Source organism: Strix uralensis, chromosome 7, assembly GCF_047716275.1.
Source record: "Strix uralensis isolate ZFMK-TIS-50842 chromosome 7, bStrUra1, whole genome shotgun sequence".
In the NCBI taxonomy this organism is placed as follows: Eukaryota; Metazoa; Chordata; class Aves; order Strigiformes; family Strigidae; genus Strix; species Strix uralensis.
The window spans coordinates 5,460,496-5,474,000 of NC_133978.1; positions in this window are offsets into that span (position 1 = coordinate 5,460,496).

A 13,505-nucleotide genomic window follows, 5' to 3' on the forward strand; every position below is an offset into this window, starting at 1 on the left:
AGAGCCAGTCCCTCACAGGCAGAAGCCAGGCTCACCAGGACAGCACAGAGCTGCTAGACCAACTTCCCTATTCCTTTAAACCCATACTCAGGGCTTTCTGTTGCTGGAGGAAGGGTCCCAATAAGCTAGGTGCTTCTTTCAGCCTCTCTTGGATATCCCCTGCAGCCTCACCATAACTGGAAGACTCATCACTTCACATTCAAATTGCTCACAATCTGTGAGGCTTATCCTGACCAGTTCGTAAGGATCTTCAAGGTATTGCCCTTCATCCAAGGGCGTACATGGTGTTAACATGTTAGATCCCTACCTACATGTTCATTTTTCAAGGACCAGACTTGTTGATAACATTTAAGGTTTATTTGCAGTATGAAGGTTAGGAGGAAGTGGATCTGCTCCGTTTCACTTTGACAGTCTATACCAAACAGGGTAATGCGCATTTCTCCTCTTCTTATGAAGATCATCTTAAAATTAAAAGTCACACCACTGTGGGAGGCTTGTTATCTCACTCTTCTTTGCAAGACACAGCAGGAGCGCTCAGTGCTTAGGGCCTTTGCCCCCTGCCAGTCAGCACAGCTTCATTTGGAGCTTCCCGAGCCTCTGCTATCCCCTTACCATCAAGGGCCAGGGCTCTTAAGTAACTCCCAAACTGGAGCCAGAAGCACCCAGACTGAATCAGCCAGGCAGAAAGCCACCCGCAACAGCAATTTTAGCCAGACTAAACAAGCAACCTTTACTCTGGTGCTAAAGCCACCTTGCCTAGGCAGGGCTCAGCATGCCTCTCTTATCTCAGGAGTGCACACAAAGTGTTGACAAGGCATCTCGACTTTCTAACCAGCAGTCAGCTACTAGCTTAGGAACACAAAAAACCCCAGCTTTGTAAAGAATATTTAAAAGGGGGGTTAAATAAGACTGTCTGGAACAGGAGAGCTATTTCAGCAGGCAGGGTGGTTTTCTTCTGGGAACTGAAGGAGAGGGGTAAGGAGGGACTAGCATCAAGATAACAAGTGCCACCCCCAGTCTTTTCTCATTTTGGGCAACAAGACTGCCCGTGATAACCCAGGTTTCCCCAGAGCTTCTCCAATTCCAGTTGATTTGGGAATTTTTTTTTCCTCCAAAGTACAGAGCATATAATATCTAGCCAGCAGCTTCCTGACAAATTTTCACCATGACATATCTTTCCTGGTTTAGCCATCCTGCCTGCTAGTTCTCACTTAAAAATGGGATTAGAAAAAAAAAATAAACTGGCATCAAGAGTTCAAGCACTGACCGTCTGCCATCAACAACAGGATTGTTTGCAAGAGTGGGAAACCTGAGGGCAGCTCAGCCTGTTGAGACCAGGTCCAGCTCAGAGATGTGAGGACCAACTGCATCAAGAGAGACCTCGCACTTGAGTGCGCGAACTGCAGCAGTCTGCCGTCTGCCTACCACCTTCCGCTTTTGGTGAGATTCTGCTCAGATTTGGGGTTTCTCCTGACGATAAACCTCTCAGATAAGGTGTCAGATGAGGCTTCCCAGGAAGGGCCATGGCTTGTCAGTAGTCACATACAGCTGAGTCACTGTGATGTGGCTGGGAGAGAAGGGGGCCTTCCTGGCCTAAACTTGATTTTTAGCCCCATTTTCTGGGAGGCACATGCTCTGCATGGAAAAGGTGAGTAGGAAGATTCTGTCCTCCCTCAGGCTGGAAAGCTGCAGCCAAGGACTCTCCTGCAGCAAAACACATGACTCACTTTCCAGGAGCTGCCATCCAGGAGCCCTGCCTCCCCTATCAACCAGTTGGACTGGGCTGGCACCAGAGCCTGGCTGGCTCCAGAAAGCCTGATGCTTGGTTTTGTCATGCCTACGGCACATAAATTCCTTCCACCGTTGCCTCGCCCTCCTCACGCCCAATTCCCTACTTTGCATAAATGGTGCACGTGAGACATTTCTGTTTGGCAATCTCAGGAGGCCAGCCAGAGGCCCCTGCAGGCTCTGGTTTTGCAGCCTGCCGCAGCCAGCCCTGTGGGAGAAGTGCTCTTATTGCAAAAAAATAAAAAAAATAAACCAATAGAGGTGTTTTCTGCAGCAGCCTAGCTTTTGGACCATTTTGCATTTCCACTCAGACTGCAGCAAGCTGTCAGAGAGGAAACAAAGACAGCCACAAATTACAGCTTGGCAGCCTCAGGAAGAGCCTTGGACACATCTGAAGTTTGTTCCAGCCCAAGCAAGAGCAGCCTCCCTGTGACTCACCAAATGGTTTGGCTTGTGGGTCCCGGCAGGACTAGAGACAGACTCCCCACCACACACCCCCTTCCTCACCACTAACAGGCTGCAGAGAAATAGCTCCCACTCTGACGTACTTCTCAGAGCAGGAAGCATCAGAGCATTTTTCCAAACGAGAAGGCGATGCTGCAGGGACTGCATCCGAGGGCAAAGCTGCAGTTCGATGACACCGGGAGTGGACAGGACAGGTGGAACAGCAGCATGTCCCCCTTCTCCTGGCACTGTTGCTCGCCAGCCCCTGTGCCAGGCTTGCTAACGCAGCAAAAAACCCTGATTCACAGAAGCAGATGGTTCTTTACTGCATCAGTGGCCTGAATCAGCCCAGAGAGCACCATGCGATGAGCCAGCTGAGTCGTGGGAGCGAGACAGCAGCAACCAGACACTTCTCCAGCCTCTCAGCCCCTCACATCATCACAAACAGCCACGCACTCTGCCCAGCCCGGTGACCCATCTGGCTTTAGGAGTGATCCGTTCCTCTCCAAGGGCAGTTTTTCACCTGGATCCAGTTCGCTGTCTGAACGCTTGTGGCAGCACGGGGTGAAAGCAGTTGAGGACCATCCCTTTTTGGCAGCTATGCCACAGCAGAGCTCTCAATTAACACTGGCATGATCACCGGCCACGCTCCTTCCCACGTTCAGCTCAGCCACAACTTAATTATCAAAAGGGGTCACATCGAGTGCACTGCATTTTCCAAGCAAAGCATAACATAAAGCCTCCAATCACTGCAGCTAATTCTCATTTCAGTGTTTCCTTTGTCAGCTGTCACAAGCATTACATTTTAGTTACAAGCTGGATTTTGTTTTAAGGTTTCCTCAGCATTTTAGGTACTACTTACTGGGGATTAGACCCCTATTCCAAGGCAGACCATATCCCAGGGCAACTGTTACTTCAAACCAAGTAGATCAACACAAAGAGAGTCAGCAGCCATAAATGCTTTGCCCTCATGAACCAGGATTTCTGACCAGCACTAACAAGACCTGGAACAACAACAGAGTCGCCAGAAAAGCAGGTGATTCCTCCTAAATCAACAGGGGAATCAACAGTGCAGCATCACTTCGTAAAGCCCATGCACAAAGATGCAGAATCCTGTTCCTGCTCTCATTGTGTCATCTTTTCAGAGTTGTAAGCAGTAAGAAAGCAGCCAAACCTCTGCAACAACCTTTGAAGGAGAAACAGCTTAATTATCGTTTCCAGTTATGAAAAGAAAGTCATATGTTTTTCTGTAAATCCTACTTCCCCCCCCCAAAAAAAAAACCCCCAGCACATTAGAAATATACATCTAGGTTACCCAGGAAGAAAATAAAGGAAAACAAATAATAGATTTAAAAATATATATCAGAAATTCCAAGAAAATAAAAGTCTGACCCAGCAAAAGAGGAGGATGATTTTAAGACACCTTTGGTTCCCTACAACAGAGAAAAAGCTCCCCAGCAGCCCCCAGGAAGCACTACCTCTTTGCTTTCCTAGCTTGTCTATAAAGATTCAAAGCAGGTGACTCAGGCTGCTTACTGGGAGCTACAATCCTCTCCAATAAGACGAGCAGGCTTGATGGTTTTTAGGATTTCTGCAGTACAAGATAGGAGTGAACAGAAGAGTGCCCTTACCTATTCCTGCCTAGCACTGCTCCCCCTCCCTCAGTCGCATTGTGCTGTTGCATTGAAGCTCACCACCATTTTGTAGAGCAGCCAGCTCTTCTCAGGCTCATCTATCCCACAGAAGAACCACTTTCCAGAAGGTGCTTTTTAGTGCATCACCTCTATCAAAAAAAAAAGAAAGATCCCAACCTTTTAGAAACCATTCCAGCCCATTTCTAAGAGCTGGCCCCTCTCAAAGGATGGCATTGCAAAAGTAAGCAAGTTTTTAGTTTGGATTTTCAAAGCCTAAAGGAAGAAATCACCACACCCAGCCCTGGCTGACACCCACCATGCATCCCCTGGCAGGCTGCTGGGGCATCAGCAGGGTGGCATTGGGGCACACGACTGAAGACCACAGCTCTGTCAACTTCCCACAGGAGGCACTCGCAGGGAGTTTGCGTGCACCCCAGAGAGTACACTGGGGTCTCTCTTTCATTGTCATTTTTGGTGTGGAGTGGAGGATATCTTCCCTTCACAGAGCCCTTGGGCAGAGCAAGTGTTACTACCACATATTTATGTCCTCAGGGAGCAGAACTGAGCATTGCTCAGGTCTCACAGAGCAACGATATTCCTCTTTTTCATGCATTCACTCCAAGGTAAAAGGAAACACATTCCTCTTTATCTTCCACCTCCTCCTCCTCTACCTGTCCATTGTCTTTGGGCTCATCTCAGCTCTCCACACAGGACCAGCAGCTCCAAATGCCACCCCTTTGCTTTTAGCACTGTCAGCCAGAAATGGGCAAAACTTGCCTGCCAAAACCAAAAAGCTTTTTACAAAATACAGGGCTGAGTTCCTTTTCTTTGCTTTCTGCTTTGCAGGTTTTCAAGGATTACATTTGGAAGCTCCAAAGGCTTTTTCAGCAGTGCAGACTGTTTCAGTCCAGCCCTTTCAGAGCAGACGGAAAATCTGCTTTGACTCGTTTCAGCTCACACGGAAGTGATTAGATAATCACGGGACTCTGGGAGCCATGGCTTTAAGAAAAAGCACGAAGTATTACAGGCTTTGCAGAAAAAAAAATAGGAGTTGGCAGGGGACAAAAACCTACGAGGGCTCTTGTAAGGAACCAGACTGAGAAGGCACCCGTCCCCCTGACTTTCTTCATACAATTTCCTCCGCTGTTGAAATACTTGCTTTCTCTTCCCTCATTATCCAAAGCAAAAGGGAAGGCACTGAAGGGAACATATTATTTGGGGTAGAAGGTACAAAACAGAAGAGTCTGGACTGGAAGTAAAAGTCCAAGTAAGCTGTCCTCAAAAATTTGGATGAGTAAATAGGGTGTTAGCTGGTGTGTAGGGAAAAGAGTGGGAATAGATTGGTAAGATCATATAGTCCAAGATCTTAATAAGCAGCCCCAGAAGTCAGGCAGGGACCACACAGGGACCGCTGCTTGCCTGCTCACTGGTCACTATACTGTTGCAAAGTCTGCAATCCCTTTTCTAGATCACAAACTCGGGAGGCATCAGGCAGCACCTCTTCACATGTGATCTCGCCTCAGCTGCTCGCTCGTGGTCGAGGACATTTAAGCCAGGCAGTGGCTTTCAATGAAGTTTGCAGCAGCAGCTAACCACTGGCCAAAACTGGCGTGAGTTTGGATTAATCAAAGTCACAAGGACACAGTGGGGGAAGTGGCAAATCCAGCTACTGTGGCTTCCACCACAAGGTCTTTCATTGTCTTGGGGTCACCAGCGGCACACAGCCCACACCCAGAGCCTTGGGCATCTAAATAGTTGCCCTCTGCCCTCTTGTACAAAAAGCTAAAAATACAGTCAGAGACTCAATCTCCCTCTTCCATTGTCCCAGCTAAGTCTGAGGTTTAAATGGTTGGGAGCAAGTTGCCCACTGCAGTGTTCATCCTTGCATGCTCCATGTCTGACAGAGAAATCCCATGTCAAACTGCCCAAGCCTCTTTTACTGTTTCTTCACCTTCCAGTTTCATAGAGCAAAAGCATGTTCCACGTCAGGGGGAAAAAAAAAAAAAGCCAGCCGGATTGCAGCACGAGTAGGGCAGACAGATACAATGCAAGTCCTTTGGAGTTCAGAGGAGAATTCAGCAGCACCTTTCCCTACTAGCAACCTCCCCTTTCATATCCCTCCCACCATTTGCCCAACAGCAGTTGGGGAGGCATTTGAACATCTCCTCAAAACATCAAACAAAGGGTGATAGAGATGTTTTATGGATTCCATGGGCAGTGCTGTGACTAATGAAGTATTGCCAGCCTGCAGCCTGGTTTTCCATGGTGATCACAATTTCCATGATTATCACCTACTGTATGTCTTTGAGACTTGCTCTTCACCTCTTCCCAAAAATGAAGTGATTCAATAAAGGCTTATTTTAACCCTCAACTTGTCAATCACAGACCTGAGAAAAGCCAGCATCACTTACCCACACAAGCTCAGCTACAGCCAGGAAATAGCTAGATCAAAACTCCCCATTCTGCTGAGCTTTGTTTGCCATGGTGAACATCAGAGAAGAAACAAAACCCCTCTTATCCTTCCCCAGGGAAGGGCAGAGGCGTAGGAGTTAGCTCTCAACCCTGGGCACTGTGATCCAGCCAGCTGCAGAACAAAAGCATGGCTGAGCCCAGAGAAAAGAGAAAAATGCAGGAAACCACTCTGTAAAGAACAGCAAATGTCATTCCTGGCTTAGCACACTGGGTCAAATCCACCACTTGTGGAAGGACAGAGAAAGAGAAGCTGACCCAGGACCCCTCTAGAGCCTGCCACTAACCTGATAAAAAAGAATCTTCCCATTTCCAGTTCCCTTCATTAGGCCACCCTGCAGCTGCCCTTTAAAACTTATCCAACAGCTGCTTCCCCTCAGGTTGTAATTTTTTTTGTTCAGCTGCAACTGATCTCTCTCTGTGCTCCTTTAGTTGGACAAGGTTCAGAGCCATGTTCTGTCCTTGCTAACAGATCTGCAAATGAGAGTTAATTAACCCTGAGAGATTTGAAAACTCTTTTTCCATAAAAATGAGGATTATCAGGTTTGAGCTGCTTCTACTTCACAGGGAAGCTTAGAAAGCAAACAGATTTTGCTCTTACTTGGTTTTCCTGATGCTGCCTGGGGCAATCAGAAGATATGTGGAATTTATAGTGATTTCTAGCAAAAGCATCTGGGTTTCCCCATAATCTTTTCCTAGCTTGCTTTGAACAGCCCGTCTGATGACAGCCTCCCTGCCAACAGGTCGAATTGTTCTCCTGCTGCACTCAAAGACCATCATGTAATGGTGGTTCCTCCTACAGGTGTCCACACAAAGCGGGTGATCTCCAAGGTGGACCTGGTCCTTCTCTCTCTCTGAGACCTATGGGTTTTACACCAGGAGCCTCCTGCCCTGTGTCACACACCATCTCTCGTTCCAGAACACACCCTTCAGATGAGACCCACCGCATCCAGAGCTGCCAAGGTGGAGAAGCATGTCCCATCCTTGCAGGCTCCCAAGATGCAACAGTGCCATTTCCTAGAGGTGGATCTTCCAGAATTCCAGCTGCAGGACTTGGCTGACCCTATGGACATCCCAGTGAAGTCCCCTGGCTTCTGGGCAGATACTACTTCTCTGTTCATTATCTGTTCTGGTGCTTTTTTTTCAGCTTCTTCATTGGAAAGGCCCTTCCCCGTTTCGAGCAAGGCTTCAAAGGTCCTGGTACCCTTATTGTGTGTTAAGTAGCAAAAGGATTTGGTTATCACCAAGAGAGACAAGGTTTCCAGGTAGAGGTGTTATCTTCCTTTTGTAAGCAGACCAACAAGGCTACAGTGTGACTACTAGGGGATTGTCAGAAGCCACCATCTGCCCTTCTGCAAACAGTGGCTGAGCTCTGGGAAGAATTAAAACACCCCCCTCCAAAAAAACTGGCAGTCAAGCAACCTAGTAGCAGTCATGCGCAAGAGTGAGCTTCGATCCTTCAGCCAGTGGCTGGGGAATCTCAAACCTGAAAGGTGTTTCAGAGTAGGATGAATGTGTGTCTGTCCAGACAGGGCTCAATCAGGTTTCTGTGGGCCCACAGCAACGTTCAGAGTGAAAGCATGTGTCTGAACAGGATGCTGGAAGGGGCTGCCCTGCTGGCTCTTGCACCCTGGCCTTGCGGCCCTGCCACTGCCCTGTCCAGGAACAGACTGACACTGAGTAGATCTGATCAGCTCCTCATCCAACTAGAAACTCACCCTGCAAAGGAAAAGCAGTAAGTTTGCAGGCTCACGTTGCTGCAAGTGACACAAAGGAAGGGAGAGGGAACGTGTGCCAGGGACAGAAAGAGAGCACAGGATGGTCTCTTCTCTTCCCTGTCTTAAGTGGATTTAAGCACATCATGAAATTGCAGGTCAATAGAAAAGATGAGATACAAATAACACATTAGGGTAAGGAAATAAGCTGCGTCAATAAACCTCACTAATGAGAGCACTCAGCTTGAGGACCATCTTCCAGCCTAAGGTTTCTTAAAGGTTTCATTAACATTTGGGAACGTTTTGAGAAAACCACACCCTGCAGCAGAGAACATCTCTGGCACACACTTTGGTGTGTGCCTGTGCCCTCTTATTACACTACCGATGGCACTTTTAAGAGGACTTAGCAACTAATCCGCCACATAGCAAAGCAAAACCCAACAGGCAACACGGCTGAATAGCTCAGCACACACTGGGTGATGAGCACCCAAAAACCTGAGTCACCCCTGGGGTTTTCTCGGTGCTGAGTACTCGGTAAAAGGTGGTTCTCACATCCTTCTTTCGGAGGGGAGAAAATGGAACAAGTCATGGTTTTGCAGACTCCTGCTAAGGCTCAGAGTGGGTAACTGGTGCCATTTAGCACAATCAACTCCTTTTCGCAGGGGGCTTCTCTTCATACGCAGGCTGGTCAGAAAGAAAAGCCTGCTATGAGTCTGGATCAGTCCCCCAGATGTGAACATCAGGCAAAAGGAGCTTTATTTGGTTGATCCTAAATAGAGCTCCCTGCCTTGAATGGTGTGTTGGGAAAGTGGGGTGCTCAGATGGGGAGTTTTCTGTGTTTGTAGAGAGCAGGAAGACCCAGATTTTACCCGGCTGAGGAAGCTGCTGACCTTACTAAGATGCTGACAGGCACCTGCTGACATTTTTTTTGCAGCAGTGCAGCTCCAAAGCCAATGACACTGGTACAAACACACTTGCAGTCTGCATGTGATCCCTGCTCTCTTCTCTCTCACCTTTTTTCTCTGTGCCAGAGACTTTAAAAGCCAACCCGGAAAGTGCAAGGCTTCCTGCTCACCTGGGAGAGCAGCAGACTAGCCTTGCTGGCTGTCCCCGGCATGGGGACATGAGAGGCATTTTCTACCGGTGTCACTATTTATTGCCAGCCTCTTTTCTTGCCAGATGTCCCCCTGGCTTGGGTGCTCTTATCGTGTCAAAGTGAATCTTTGCATTGCAAGTTTGGAAAGTATTTGAGATGATTAGAAACAAGCTAACTTCTTTATTTCGCTCTCAACAGTTTTAGAGAAGCAGAACTGAAAAGGGAACAGAAAATGCGGAGTGGAGGTGTTTGAAGATCTTGCACACGTTGCGTGTGGGGGCTGCGGGAGGCAGCGAGGGAAGGATGCGCAGAGGTCAGTCAAAAGCACGCTGACTGTCCACACTGAGTTTCCCACCAAGCTCCCACCCTAATTATGTCTGCTTGTTTTAAGCATACCTGCTGGGGGGGCAGAAAAAAAGATCAACTGAAAGTCCCTCTGGGGCTGCACGAACCGGTTTGCCTCCAGAGGACATTTAGGAAAGCAAACACGAGAAAGCAGCCGCCGTCACAGACACTGGATAGAAACTGGCCAAGTATCAGTTCGCCGCGGACAGCAGCGACTCCTTCCTCGGGTCATTTGCTGAGCAGAGGATGGCCTGAATAGCCGCCCGTGGGAAAGCACCCTTGTGCCGGATGGTGAGCACCGTGCTGCCTTTTCCCTTGCAGAGAACTTGGCCTGCCGCCCCTGCAGCAAAGAATTAGTTTCTTTAACGGCCCCAGGCCCAGATGTTGTTAGTGAGCCTGGCCTAGCCTCCAGCTCCTGGTTTACGGCTCGCCCGTTCCACGCTCTTTGCTGGTCATCGTCTCCCCCAGCCCCTGGGTCCTGCCAACAGGGCTGCTCTTTGGGCTTGCTCTTCTACTACTTCAGGGGCACTTGGCTTTTTCTTCTTCGATGGCAAAGCAGGCAGCACCTTCCCCTCAAAAGCCGATGTACCCAGGCTGTACATCGTGGTGTCGGGTCCATCGCTCTGGTCTGAAACACCCCCCGGGCGGGGCTCTCCAGGAAGGAGAGGCATTAAAATTGAGAGAGATGCTCCTGGTGGCAGCAGAGATGCCAAGAGAGGAACGGGGGAAAGGCAAGGGCTGGGCAGGGAGCAGGCAGGAGCTGGAGGCTTTTTGTTTCATCCAAAAAAGAGAGGGGGAAGGAGAAACTGAAAAAACAGATGCGGGCTTTGGCCACGGTCACTTCCCCCTGCCTCGGCTTGCCGGGGGGGACGGGGGTCGGCTCCCTGAGAGGGGAAACCCCCCCTTCCCCAAACCAAAGCCGGCGCTGAGGCAGCACCCGCTCCCAGTAAGGGCTGCGGCCGGGAGACTGGGCACCGGTTTGCAAAGGAGCAGGCGAGGGGCCGGCGTAGAGCCGGCAGGTGGCGCCAGGAGCCCGCCGCAGGCAGCGGGCAGCCGTTAATGGCATCCCGGCTGCCTGACGGACGCTTTTAAAGCACCTCGTTTCAAAGATTGGTGGGTTGTTTTTTTTTTTTTTTTTTTCTTTTACACCGTGGGACCTGTCGGCGGCAGAGAGGGTGAGACACCCCGGTGGGTTTGTGGTTCATTGTTGAAAGATCATTAAAAAATTTAAAAAAAAAAATCTGGAAAAGTTTCAACTAATAGCTCTGCATTCTGGTAAGCAGGCTAGCCTTGGCAGAAAGAATGAAAACACCCTTGGGAAGTTTATGTGGGAAGGTTATCCAAGAGGAAAAGTCCAAGGACTGTTGGATAGCTGATTGAAAATGGCATTTGGCCCTTGGAAGAAAAACAGGATTTTCACATTGATGCCTCCCTCTTATCAGCCCACAGCCGGAGAGTCATTAGAGCTGTCATTAAAGCACCTGAGAGTGCTTTTCTTGAGAAGGTCAGGTGTAGTTTATGGGTAGGCACACTGCACTCAGCTGGAAAACTAGGCTCTTCCTCGGATGGAGTGGGGTGTTGCCTGCTTTTCCCTCGGGGCACAGCTAGACCTTAGTGCTCTGGGCTGGCTCTGCATCACCACCCAGCTCCGAGGCTGATACACCCGCACCCTGGCACTGAGAGGAACCTTCTCCCTCTTTGGAGGCGGATCTTGGCTTGGCTCTGCGCTAGGACCCGTCTTGCACGTTTCAGTTCAGTGCAAGCATCTGTGTGGCTTTAGGTTCCCCATCCCTTTCATTAGAGGAACCACAGGACTAGAGGAAGCAGAGACCTTCTTCAGACATGGGTCCTGGTTTCCCAGGCCAGCTCATGCAGCCATAGGAGGTCCCCAGCCCAGCCCCAGCCAGGAGCAGGTCCCATCAGCAGCTGCCCTGCTGTCCCGGGGGGTGGGGGAAATCCTGCCATTTGCAGGTGCCTGTGCAGCCCTGTCACCTGAAACCACTACACACAAGTCCCTTCGGCTGCTGGAGAATATTGTTTCCCACACCGTGTTTGCAAAAGGCCCTTGCACAAAAGGAAAGTGGGGTGTTTGTGAATCTTGTTTTGTGCCTGGCAGGTCGTCCCCCAGCCGTGCACTGTCACCTCTCCAAGGAACATGCTGAAAAGCAGCTCGCCACGGCATGGGCACCTGGCCACGAAAAGCAGCAGGAAGGTTGCCAACAGGTTTCCAACCTTCTGGGGCACAAGAAATAAATCTGAAATGAGTCCCTGCAGATTCAGACTTGAAAGGAAGCCACGGCACCTTCTCCATCTCATAACCTCAGACAACAGGCATCCTTCCGCTGTCTCTTGTTTCCAAGACACATCATGACCTCCTGGGAAATAAAATCCTGAAGCGCCTCCGGGGGAAGCAGCAAAGCGGAGGAGAACTGGGTGTCCCTTACACTGCAGCTTGCAGAGCATTTCCAGGTGCCCCATCACCATGTCCCGCTGCCAGATGCCACTGGACAGTGCTTGAAGGGACGTGGAGACAGAATTTGGTGACATCTAAGCCGCAGGCAGATTTCTCAGCAGACGCTGCCCTGGCTTTAACAAAGCAAAGACCAATGGAGGCTCTTTTAAATCAGCCCAACCTGGTCACCGCCACATCATCAGCTTGGGCTGAGGGTGGAAAATGAGTGTCAGATGCCTTTATTCCCCGAAACCCCAGAGCATCCTCGTTGCTATAGCGACACGTCCCCCTTTCATTGCTCCTGATGTCATTCTGGGGACCACTCCCCTGCCTCGGCAGGCGTGTGTGCATGTGTACACACGCGTGTGCAACGCAGAGAGCAAGGAGAACAGTCTGTTACCCCTGGGGGAAGAGGAGTGGGTGACGAAGGGAATGTGACCCCGCAGCTAGCAAAGGGCGGAGGAAACACAACTCCCTGCCTTTCCCATCGCCTCCCTCTCGACAGTTTGCAGGGAGGAGAAAGCACTTTGTTCCTCCCTGTGCCAGCTTTACTTATTGATGAAGCGGGAAGGCGATCCCCATGTGGAGCTCTGCCTGTGTGCAGAGCAGGCAGGGAGCGCGCCCCGGGGCTCAGCTCAGCCCTCATCTCAGAATTATTTACATATTAAGGATATATTTTCACCAGGATCTCTTCTGCCCACAAAATCTGAGGCAGAATTCCCTGTTTCGATCGAAATAACAAACGAGTTGCTTAAAAATGCTTCGCCAGGTTTCAAAACCCCACGAAACTCCTGCGGTGTGTGGCCAGCCAGACTTACCCACTCTTTTTGATGTGATTAACCTGACAGCCTACACAGGCCTGATCCTGCAAGCCCTGGTTTTGCCTCATTTAGGCAGAGTTTGCAAGACGCTGCCCTTCGCCCCAGCTCCATCGGCGACGCTGCGAGAGCCAGAGCCGCGGTGGGGGTGTACCGGAGTTACCGTGCCCGTCTGCAGCTGGATCACAGAGTTACTGGCTGCGGGATGCCCGCTAAAACCAGAAAAAGTAGAAGAAGGATGTATGGACGGCTGGAGGCTATGCCATAAACATCACACTCAGGCTTTCTTGCCTTGATGTTGGCATACGAACTGTGCCATGAGCCCCACGCACCTCCAGGCAGCACCGGGCAGGTCCACAACATCCCGGTGTTAATATACATCTCTACATAGATACAAATACACACGTGTATACGTTTGCACACACCCACTGTTGCTGCAAGCACGGTGCTGGCACTCTCCACGTAAACCTGTACTCATTACCTTCGCTAATAGGAAGCCACTAACGAGCTATGCAGGTCAGCGTACACAAATGCCAAGAAAACCTGCATTTTTTGCCTATGCCATATGCGTAGCAGAAAAACTATGCCAAGAATGCAAAAGAGGGCTGAAACTTTTTATGAGGACTAGTTTTTCGGATCTCTCTCTGCTTGCAAAGCCAGATGTCTTTCAGCTCCTCGGTGTCTAACGTTACAGAGCTCCGAGGAGCTGTATGAATTTCTGCGCGTAAGCCAGAATAGCTGTTT